This window comes from Pteropus vampyrus, unplaced genomic scaffold (assembly GCF_000151845.1).
Source record: "Pteropus vampyrus isolate Shadow unplaced genomic scaffold, Pvam_2.0 Scaffold212, whole genome shotgun sequence".
Lineage (NCBI taxonomy): Eukaryota > Metazoa > Chordata > Mammalia > Chiroptera > Pteropodidae > Pteropus > Pteropus vampyrus.
The window spans coordinates 428,139-428,595 of NW_011888993.1; positions in this window are offsets into that span (position 1 = coordinate 428,139).

Consider the following 457-nt stretch of genomic DNA (forward strand, 5'->3'; position numbering starts at 1 on the left):
CGCGGATCTTGGGCTGGCGACACACGAAGTACTCGAACAGCGCGGAATCCGGCAGGTCGCGCAGCGCGTCCCCGCGCACCTCGGCCGGGGTGGCGCAGGCCGGCAGCCGCCCGTCGAAGTTGAGGGTCTTGCGGCGCTGCACGATCCACAGCAGGCGACAGTCGCAGGCCAGCGGGTTCCCGTCCACGCGCAGCGTCTCGAGCGTGTTGACCGAGTGGAAGGTGCTCTCCTCCAGTGTGGACAGCAGGTTGTTGGACAGGTTGAGCAGGCGGATCTGTCGCAGCCCCAGGAAGGCCTGCGGCTCCACCACGGCCAGCAGCGCCCCGGCCAGGTGCAGCTCGCGCAGGCGGACCAGGTCGCGGAAGGACCCGCGCGGCACCGTGCTGATGGGATTGTGCGACAGGTTGAGGCAGGTGAGGTGGGCCTGGTGCCGCAGCGCGGCGGCCGGCACGGCGGT